At 46.8% G+C, this 10,322-nt stretch overlaps 1 pseudogene; it reads right to left on the bottom strand.

The window, feature by feature from the left end:
- Nucleotides 1-6,228: 6,228 nt before the first annotated feature.
- Nucleotides 6,229-8,162, bottom strand: LOC124383819 (annotated as a pseudogene).
- Nucleotides 8,163-10,322: the final 2,160 nt, after the last annotated feature.

Here is a 10,322-nt window from a genome sequence, read left to right as displayed (position 1 = left end):
TTTTATTTTTTTTTTACATTGGTTCTCTCATTAGGGATAAACTTAACATTATAAGGAACAATCTTATAGGCTCTAAACTTAAACTCTTTCATAACCACTCATTCTATGTGGTCCAAAGAGCTGACGATGCAGGAAAAGATGGCCATAATTGAGCTTAAAAATACATTTAAAAAAATCTATCAGTGAGAGAAACTTTGAGTCACCAATTGCCTCTTCTATGGTGCTTTCTTTTAAAAGAAGGTATGCACTGGTGAGTCTATCTATCTATCTATCTATCTATCTATCTATCTATCTATCTATCATCTATCTATCACAAAAGTGAGTACACCCCTCCATTTCACATGGAACGATACAAAAAAAATCTTTCTGCTGCTCCCATTAGGGTTCGCCACAGCGGATCATCCGTCTCCATACCCCCCTGTTCTCTACATCTGCCTCTTTCACACCAACTACCTGCATGTCTTTCCTCACCACATCCATGAACCTCCTCCTTGGCCTTCCTCTTTTCCTCCAACCTGGTGGCTCCATCCTCAGCATTCTTCTACCAATATAATTCATGTCCCTCCTCTGCACATGTCCAAACCATCTCAATCTCGCCTCCTTCACCTTGTCACCAAAACATCCTACATGCGCTGTCCCTCTAATACACTTATTTCTAATCTTGTCCATCCTCGTCACTCCCAACGAAAATCTTCAGCTCTGCTACCTCCAGCTCCACCTCCTGTCCCTACTGCACACTTCACAGCTGTCACACTGTCCTCATACATGTCCTGCACCACCCTCACATACTTCTGACACACCTGACTTCCTCATACAGTACCACAACTCCTCTCTTGGCACTTTGTCGTACGCTTTCTCTAAATCCACAAATACACAATGCACCTCCTTCTGTCCTTCTCTATACTTCTCCATCAACATCCTCAAAGCAAATAAGGCATCTGTGGTGCTCTTCCTCGGCATGAACCCATACTGTTGCTCACAGATGGTCACCTCTTCTCTCAGCCTGGCTTCCACTACTCTTTCCCATAACTTCATGGTGTGACTGATCAACTTAATTCCCCTGTAGTTACTGCAGGTCTGCACATCTCCCTTATGCTTAAAGATCAGTACCAGCACACTCCTCCTCCATTCCTTAGGCATCCTCCCACCTTCCAGAATCTTGTTAAACAATCTGGTTAAAAACTCCACTGCCATCTCTCCTAAACATCTCCATGCTTCTACAGGTATGTCATCAGGTCCAACCGACTTTCCACTCTTCATCCTCTTAATCGCTGCTCTCACTTCCTCCTTACTAATCCTATCTACATCCTGCTTCACCAACTCCACATCATCCAAACTTCTCTCTCTCTGATTTTCCTCATTCATCAGCTGCTCAAAATACTCCCTCCACCTTCTCAACACACTCTCCTCACTAGTCAACACATTTCCCTCTCCATCCTTTATTGCTCTAACTTGCAGCACATCCTTCCCAGCTCGGTCCCTCTGCCTGGCCGATCGGTACAAATCCTTTACTCCTTCTCCAACCTCTCCTACAGCTCCTCATATGCCTTTTCCTTGGCTTTCGCCACATCCCTCTTAACCTGCTGCCGCATCTCCTTGTACTCCTGCCTACTTTTCTCATCACTCTGTCCAACCTCTTTCTCCTTATGCTCTCCTGCACTTCCTCATTTCACCACCACGTTTCTTTGTCCTTCTTTCTCTTTTCAGATGTCACACCAAGTACTTTTCTAGCTGTCTCCCTCATCACTCCTGCAGTAGTTGCCCAATCATCCAGCACCTCTTCACCACCACCGAGCCCCTGTCTGACCTCTTCCCTGAACCTCACACTACAGTCTTCCTCCTTCAGTTTCCACCATCTTACTCTTATTTCAGTCCTTACTCTCCTCCTCTTCTTCTTCACCTCCAAAACCATGCTACATACCACCATCTGATGCTGTCTAGCTACACTAGCTACCCCTGCCAACACCTTACAGTCTCCAATCTCCTTCAGGTTGCATCTCCTACATAGAACACAGTCCACCTGTGTGCACCTTCCACCACTCTTATACTCTTATACATTCCTAGGTACACCATCTACCACTTCATCTAACTCACTCCAGAAGTTTCACTTCTTCTCTATCTCACAACCCACTTGTGGAGCATAAGTGTCGTTCTTGTCGATTTCTTGTCGATTTCTTCTCTATAACATCCGAAGGATTCGACAATTTCTGTCCATACAGGCTGCCCAGGTGCTTGTTCAGTCTCTTGTCATTTCAAGACTTGACTACTGCAACTCTCTGCTGGCAGGTCTTCCCCTGAACGCTATTCGTCCACTGCAAATGATCCAAAACGCAGCTGCACGACTTGTGTTCAATCAGCCCAAGTTTTCCCACACCACCCCACTGCTGCGCTCCCTTCACTGGCTTCCAGTAGCTGCACGTATCAGATTCAAAACACTGATGCTTGCCTACAAGGCCAAAAATGGACCAGCACCATCTTACCTCAGTGACCTCATCACATCTCGCACTGCACCACGCTGTCTGAGATCCTCCAGCACTGCTCGACTGGTACCTCCTTCTCTCAGAATGAGAGGTAAGTACACTTCAAGGCTCTTCTCTGTTCTGGCACCGAGGTGGTGGAATGAACTTCCCCTAGATGTCCGTACAGCAGAGTCCCTGACTATCTTCAAACGACGACTGAAAACCTACCTCTTCCTGAAATACCTAAATTAGCACTTTCCAAGTTTGTAGAATTCGAGTTATATTTATATTAAGTTTGTAATCTTGCGTACCAGTGTAGATTTATTCATTACTAGAGACTCAAAGCACTTTTGTACGTCGCTCTGGATAAGGGCGTCTGCTAAATGCCACAAATGTAAATGTAAATAAGCACTGATGACATTTATCATCACCCCTTCAACTTCCAGCTTCACGATTATCACCCTATCAGAAACTCTCTTCACCTCCACTACACTCTTACTGTACTCTTCCTTCAGAATCACCCCTACACCATTTCTCTTTCCATCCACACCATGATAAAACAGTTTAAACCCATCGTCAATGTTCCTGGCCGTACTCCCTTTCCACCTGGTCTCCTGAACACACAACATATCTACCTATCTCCTCTCCATCATATCAGCTCCCTTTCTCCCTTTACCAGTCATAGTACCAACATTTAAAGTACCAACCCTAACCTCCACTCTCCTACACTTCTCTTTTCCCTGCCGTCTCTGTAAACGTCTTCCTCCTCTCCTTCTCCTCCTTTGACCAACAGTAGCCCAATTTCCAATAGTTCCCTGTTGGCTAACAATAACCATGGTGGTCTTTGGTAACCCGGGCCTCCACCGAAAATGAAATTCTGGTTTGTGATCCGCATATTTGATTTGTCACATGTTTTACGCTGGATGCCCTTCCTAACGCAACCCCCACAGGCTTGGGACCGGCACTAAGAGTGCACTGGCTTGTGCAACACTAATGGCTGGATTGTGGAGAGCAAAAATTCGAATTCTTAAATTCTCAGAGAGTCTTTACCATGGTAAAAGAGGTGCATGTTGAACATCCAGTGGTCAGTGACCAAAATGACCAAATTTTAACTGCTCTAATACAAGATACACAAATTTGTATGGTCCTGACAAACAGACAAAAACATGAACATGATGAATAGGACATGTGGCTTTAATGGTTACACAATGTACAGCTGTTATCATTTGGGGTCTACTTACTTTTGTTGCCAGTTATTTAGACAAAAAGAGGACAGTAAATCTTTACTGATATACAGCTGCACACTGATACTCTAAAATATATACAAGATTCATTTCTATAGTATTATCCCTTGACACTAAAATGGTTGCTAAAATGTAGGTAATATGATGAAAGGATTCCTGGACCAACATGGCTCCCACTCCATACTTGAACTCACAATTTTCAGATCCAAAGTCTAGCGCCCTAACCACTAAGCCAACATCTCCCCTAAATTCCCATCAAGCATCTCGATCTTCAAACATGGTCACAACAAACCACAATCCTCATTCAGTGTAGTTTTCTCATTCACCCAGCTATTGATTGAGCCCAGGTGTGCTCAGGTACACACACTCACACCACACCCCTTTGAATGAGACACTCGTTTATTCAGATAATTGTGAAGTATACACTTAGTTCTTGGCTTTGTACTCCTAACAATACCAAGCCGGTTTATACTGCAATATTCCTTTTGATCCTTTTGGTTTTGTTTCATGGACTTGTCTAATGCGTTGCATTTTCCTGTTTGCTGATCACCTGACCATGTTCTGATTTTTGTCCTAGAATCTGCTACTTATTTCTGGATTTGTTAATGATCTGCTGTGGCAACTCCTAATGGGAGCAGCCGAAAGAGGAAGAAGAAGTGAGATTTTATGAAATGACTGCATGGATGGTCATGCTGATGATTTGCTAAATATTTGTAGACAAAATTATGGGGACAGAACATTTTGCAAAACATATATATGAAATATGGAGATATGGAGTATATACTGTATATTTACAATAATATATTTAGGGACGTGGTAGCTCAGTGGTTCAGGCACTGGAGTACTGATCAAAGGTTGGGGGTTCAAGCCCTGTTATCACCAGTCTGACACTCTTGGGGCACTTGAGCAAGGCCCTTAAGCCTCTGTGCTCCAGGGTCATTGTATCATGGCTGACCCTGTGGTCTGACCCCAGCTTCCAATCACTTGGATATGCGATAAAGAATTTTACTGTGCTGTAAAGTACATTTGACAAGTATAAAGCACCTCTACTATTTTCATTTCTAACAGTGTATTAAGACTGGGAATTACATGGGGAGAGATAACCCAGCCATTATAGTTGCACAAGCTAGTGCACTTAGTGCCAGTCCCAAGCCCGGATAAAGCTGGAAGTGATAAGGGAGACAGCTAGCAAGGTACTTGGTGTGACATCTGGAAAGAGAAAGGAAGACAAAGAGATGTGGTGGTGGAATGAGGAAGTGCAGGAGCGCATAAGGAGAAAGAGGTTGGAGAAACAGAATTGGGATCGACAGAGTGATGAGAAAAGTAGGCAGGAGTACAAGGAGATGCAGCAGCAGGTGAAGAGGGATGTGGAAAAGTTCTTGCACACACCTACTTAGGAATAACATTTTTCAAATTTATGATTCAGGATTTAGTCTCGAACTTAGTGCAGCTTTTGACACCATTGATCATACTATCCTCCTTGCTAGACTAAAGTTGTTGGAGTAAAGGAAACTTCTCTTTCTTGGCTCAGGTCTTATCTGACTGATTACTATTGGTTTGTAAATGGTGAGTTCTCCACACTCTCTGAGATAAAGTTTGGTGTTCTGCAAGGATCACTGCTTTTCTCTTTATATATGCTGCCTCTGGGTGAAATTATACATAAACATGGTATTAGCTTTCATTGCTATGCTGAATTTACACAGCTATATATTTCAGCAAAGCCAGATGAGAAAGATCAGCTTAGAAATATTGAGGAGTGTGTAAAGGACATTAGACAGTAGATGCTTGATAAATTCCTTCTGCTCGACTTGGATAAGACAGAAGTACTTTTACTAGGACCACATGCAGCTAGAAATAAACTTTCCGATCACGTAGCGTCTCTGGATGGTGTTTCTGTCTCAGTGTGTACAGCAGTCAAACACCTTGGTGTGATTATTGACCCTAGTCTTTCCTTTGAGGCTCACATAAATAATATCACAAGGATCGCCCCTTTTCACTTAGAAATATTGCTAAAATTTGAAATATGATGTCATTACAGGATGAAGAAAAAACAGTTCATGCTTTTGTTACATCTAGATTAGACTACTGTAACGCTTTACTGTCTGGGTGTTCGAGTAAGTGCATAAATAAGCTTCAGTTAGTTCAGAATCAAGAGTCCTCACTAGATCGAATGGGTTACTTAACGTAATCCCGGGTTCTTTGATAACAGAGTGAGGTGTTTCACTATGGGAATCGCTATGGGCGTGACCAACTACGGAAGCTCTTATGACACCACGTCTGTCTTGACAGACAGGTCGACCTGAGAGCAGGCTCCGCCCCACCTTTATCCCTCAGGTCGACCCCTTCTAACATCATTGCAGCGAGATTTCTTCCCGTCCCCGTGCAAGGAGGGAAGTGCTGGTGAAACACCTCACTCTGTTATCAAAGAACCCGGGATTACGTTAAGTAACCCATCGTTCTTTTTCTAACTTCGCTCGGTGTTTCACTATGGGAGATATAGACCGCTCCCGGATTGCACAAACCAATCACATGGGCTCAGAACATCTGGCACTCAGCACTGCATGTGCCAAGCATGACTCAGACACATCTAGTCTATAAAACCGCACAAAGGTGTGTGGCGTAGCCCAGCCAGCCTCCGCACAAATTTCCTGAACAGAAACTCACTTAAGTAGGGCCCATGATGTCGCCATCCCTCTAGTAGAGTGGGCCCTCAGACCCTCAGGTGCCTGAGATCAACAGCATTCATACGCTATAGATATAGCCTCCACAATCCAGCGGGACAGCCGTTGTCTCGACAACGGCTTCCCTTTGTGAGGGGTAGCCCAAGACACAAACAGCTGGTCAGATTTCCTGAAACCCGCTGTTCTCTTGACATACGTATGGAGGGCCCGCACTGGGCACAAGGAACTCAATCCCTCCTCCTCCTGAGGTTGGTGGAAAGCCGAAAGGTCCGTAACGGGACATCTATAAGAAGAATCCACCATTTTGGGTACAAACGCCGGGTTAGGGCGAAAGGAAACTTTCGTGAGCCAAGGAGCAAACTGTAAACAGGACGGACTAACAGACAGGGCTTGCAGCTCGCTCACATGCTTAGCAGTCACTAGAGCCACAAGCAGTGCTGTCTTAAGAGAAAGAAATTTCAGCCCTACGCCATCCACCGGCTCGAAGGGGTGATGAGAAAGGGCTTCCAAAACCAAAGACAGGTCCCACTGAGGCACTAACCGCCGAGACACCGGCCTCTTACGGCGTGCACCTTTCATAAACCGGCTAATCAAAGGGTGCCGACCCGCAGGTTCATTATTAAACCCGACATGAAACGCAGAAATAGCCGCCAGATACACCTTCAAAATAGAAAAAGCTTTCCCTTTATCCAGCAAATCCTGGAGAAAGCACAAAATGTCTCCCACAGAACACTGGAAAGAGACAATATGACCACGGCCACACCACTCCTCAAAAACTCGAGGCCCTGGCACTCTGGATAGTGTGTATAACCGATTGGGGTAAACCTGCCACACTCAAGTTCCACCTCTCACGAGCCAGGCCCAGAGAGCAATCCTGTCCGGGTGCGGATGATAAATCTCCCCACCCGCCTGGGACAGAAGGTCCCTCCGTGGAGGGAGTGGCCACGGTTGTTCTGACAGTAGCTGAACTATTTCTGCGATCCAGTGTCTGGACGCCCAACGTGGAGCTATCAGAATCAGTGACAAGCTGAGTTCTCTGACCCTGGCCAGGGTGGGGGAAATCAAGCTCAGTGGAGGGAAAGCGTAGAGAAGAACGTTTGGCCACGGGTGGGCTAACGCATCCACACCCAACGGTGCATCTTCGTCCCTTAGAGAAAAGAACAGAGAACACTGAGCGTTTTCATGAGGCGAGAGATTCACGGCAGCCCGGCCGTATCTCTGCCATATCTGCTCCACCACCTGGGTGTGCAGTTTCCATTCTCCGTACAGGGGGTTTCCCCCTGGACAACAGATACGCACCCTTGTTCCATATGCCTGGAACATGAGTCGCTCTGATGGACAAAAGCCTCGTGTCGCACCACATTATCAGTTTCCTCGCTAACTGATGCAGCTGGAGGGAGCGCACACCTCCCTGCCGTTTGATGTACGCGACCACTGTGGAATTGTCTGATTTCACCAACACATGTCGGCCCTTTATGAAAGGCAGAAAATGTTTCACCGCTAGAAATATTGGCAACAACTCCAAGTAGTTTATATGTCTCGGGATTCGCTGTGGAGGCCAAACGCCGTTCACAGCTCTGCCCATAAGGGTCGCACCCCAGCCCGCCAAAGACGCGTCCGTCGTCATAGTGACCCTCGACGACACCGCCCCCAAGGGAATCCCCGAACGAAGAGTCGCGGGGCATCCCCATTGGCGGAGCGCTAAGACGCATGCATGTGTTATTTTGACCGGCCGATTGAGATGACGTTGGGGACATAAGCGCAACCGCGCGACCCATCTCTGAAAATCTCTCATCATGAGAAGTCCCAGACGCACCACAGAAATCACTGAGGCCATTAAACCCAGCATTCGTAGGCACACTCGGAACGGGACCATAGTCCCCGCCCGAAAACAGGAGCGACACTGTATGAGAGATGCGATTCTCCTTTCTGTCAGTGTGACTCGATAGGAGAGGAATCTATACTGAGTCCTAGATATTCCGCGCACTGCGCAGGACACAAGCGGCTCTTTTCCCTGTTTATTTTGAAACCCAAGATGCAGAGATGAGTGACTACGCTCTCCGCATCTCTAAACGCTTGCTCTCTTGACGAGGAGCATATCAGATAATCGTCTATATAAGACAAAATCCGAATCCCGCTGTTTCTCAACGGCAAAAGAGCCGCCTCCAGCTTGAATCTCCAGCTTGGAGCACCCTTTTGCGGGAAGCTTGCTCTTGAAGGGACCAGTAACGAGACATCTCCTTCATGCAAGCTGGCACGGCCGGCAGGAGCTGTCTAGCAGCGGGTTGAGCAGGCGGCAGCCTTTTTCCGTCATAAAGGTGTCTCACAGCTCCCTCCGCGTCCTGGGCCGCGGGCCAAGCTAGTCCTAGTTAAGCCGTGGCTCATTTGCATACCTCGTGCAGGTTACCTTCAGCCTGTGAGGTTGCATCGCCTGTGCTCTGGGGTCTCGACTGTTGGGCCGGGAAGAGACCACTGTCGTCCTCATCCTCGTCCTCCATATCCAAGTCGAGGAGGTCTGAGTTCGCATCTGCGTCCTCTTCGCACAGTCGTTCCTCATCCTCCGCGAGGAGGTTATCAAACAGAGGCGGCATGACCGGCGATTCGGCCTCCATCAGGTCCGCCCAGCTTGTGGTAGCTCGCGGCTGATGTTCGACGGCCGCAGTGAGTGCATGCTTGCGGGTCCGCGAGTGACGTTTGAGCGTGCTTCAGGCCCATGCACGTGATGCACATCGGGTGAGGGTCCCTGCCCGAGATGGTTACTCCACATGATGATGGACACGGGCGGGATGCAACCTCCCTGATCTTCAACTCATTCCCTTTGGTGGGGGGATGATCGTGTACATGGCTGAGTACGGGGAATATTAGACTCGTCACAACACGTTAGTCTGTCGATGTTCGCAGGGTAGTTAGCCCTCCGAAGGCTTCGCCTTGACGCGCTAAGCCTGTAATAGCCTTACGCTACTACGTCCCTACCGTGTAACTTTATACCCAGCAGGTTGGAATAGGAATAGCTCACCTCGACGCAGACGCTATTCCGTGACGTCGCTCAGCACGATTACGTACGACTGACCTCGCGTTCGGTGGCGGAATCCAATGACGGCCCGCACGATGAACGGTTAAGCGAAACCAGCCGAGAACTGAAAGTGCTGAGAGAGCTTAGTGTAGTCCCTCACGGGAAGAAAGCACGAATGATGTTAGACAAGAAAGACAGACGTGGTGTCATAAGAGCTTCCGTAGTTGGTCACGCCCAAAGCGATTCCCATAGTGAAACACCGAGCGAAGTTAGAAAAAGAACTAGAAAATATGACCACATCACCCCAGTTTTAATCAGTCTACACTGCTTCCAATTACATCTCACACTGATTATAAAATACTACTACTGACGTATAAAGCACTTAACGGTCTTGCACCGCAGTATCTGAGTGAACTTCTGTACCAGTATGATCCTCCACACCTACTTAGATCAAAAGGTGCTGGCTATCTGTTGGTACCTTTAAATAATGAAGATGACATTAATGTCCTTAAGTTTTATACAACAATAAGAAAACTAAATAATCCATATCCTTCTCTCCCTTTCAATCCTCTTCTCTCTCTCTCTCTCTCTCTCTCTCTCTCTCTCTCTCGATCAGGTTAAATATGCTCCTGAGGTTCCACTAGGTGACCACTATTCCTCTCCTCTTCTCGGATCTGCCCAGGCCTGCCTCTGGATAGTGTTTTCTTCGATTAGAGGCCACTCTTTTAGGATTTGGATTTAGACTGTAGTTAATGTCAACAGTCTGCTACACTGATTTAGGACTGCAGTTTGTTTCTGATCACCATCACTGCACCTCAACATCGTTTATCTGTAATAAATGGACATTCGGTGCAACCCAGATGAGGATGGGTTCCGTCTTGAGTCTGGTTCCTCTCAGGGTTTCTTCCTTATGCCATCTCGGGGA

The sequence above is a fragment of the Silurus meridionalis genome, chromosome 4, assembly GCF_014805685.1.
Source record: "Silurus meridionalis isolate SWU-2019-XX chromosome 4, ASM1480568v1, whole genome shotgun sequence".
Lineage (NCBI taxonomy): Eukaryota > Metazoa > Chordata > Actinopteri > Siluriformes > Siluridae > Silurus > Silurus meridionalis.
The sequence above is the reverse complement of the archived record's forward strand: the minus strand, read 5'-3'. Positions and strand labels throughout refer to the sequence as shown.